Source organism: Apium graveolens, chromosome 11 (assembly GCF_009905375.1).
Source record: "Apium graveolens cultivar Ventura chromosome 11, ASM990537v1, whole genome shotgun sequence".
Taxonomy (NCBI): Eukaryota; Viridiplantae; Streptophyta; class Magnoliopsida; order Apiales; family Apiaceae; genus Apium; species Apium graveolens.
In genome coordinates this window covers 88,157,184-88,158,136 of record NC_133657.1, presented here as the reverse complement: position 1 = coordinate 88,158,136, position 953 = coordinate 88,157,184, and positions in this window count along the sequence as shown.

Below are 953 nucleotides of genomic sequence, written 5' to 3'. Positions count from 1 at the left end.
AGAGAGCACAGTTGTTGTGGGGAATTCTGCATGATGAGTACTATGTGGACCTTGGTGAGTTTATCTACCAAGGAATTCTGAAGTTTTTGAGGGGAGCAAAGCATATGAACATCCCTTATGCATCCACGGTTACGAAGCTATGCCGAGCAGTGGGAGTGAAATGGCCGGCTCATGAGCAGTTGCAGTTGCCAGCAGCTCCGATTGATTCTGGCACTCTGAATGGGATGCAGGAGTGGACCGGTGGTGAGCCTGAGGAGCATGGGCTGGGTTATCGTCTTCCAGGAGGGCGTCCAGCACGAGGTGCTACTATGGCTAGGCCAGGGCGTGCTGAGGCTGGTTCTTCAAGAGCTCAGGAGGGTGCTGGGATGGTTGATGCCCAGTATAGGAGGCTTTCACGGCGGATGGATGCCATGTATGAGATGCAGAGCAGGTTTGCTCAGGAGCTCACCCTTGCGTTAGGGACTGCTTTTCGAGGCCTTGGAGCTGATATCCAGTGGCCAGTTTTTGGTGAGGACTCTACATACCCACCGCCTGATACTTTACCCACTGAGGGTGATGATGATGATGACTCCGAGTAGGTATACCCTGTGTTCCTTTCTACTACTTTCACTGAGGACAGTGAAGATTTTTAGTTTAGGGGTGGTAGTTAAGGAATATTGTGTGTGTCATTTAGTTGCATATTCATGATAGTTTAGTTCATATAGTTGCATAATTTATGCCATTTAGTTTTTTTTTTTATGAATGTCATGTAGCTCATGCATTTACCATGATCCCTTTTGCAATAAGTTATCGACTGAATTGTGATATTGATGCGAGTGTAGTGATAGCATTAGAGTGATATTAAGTTGTGTAGGTTGATATGCATGCTAGAAACAATTGTAAGTCCACTAAGTCTTAAAGAATGCGTAAGGGCTAGATTGTTGTTATGATTTGGTTGTTTTCAAGGTCAATCT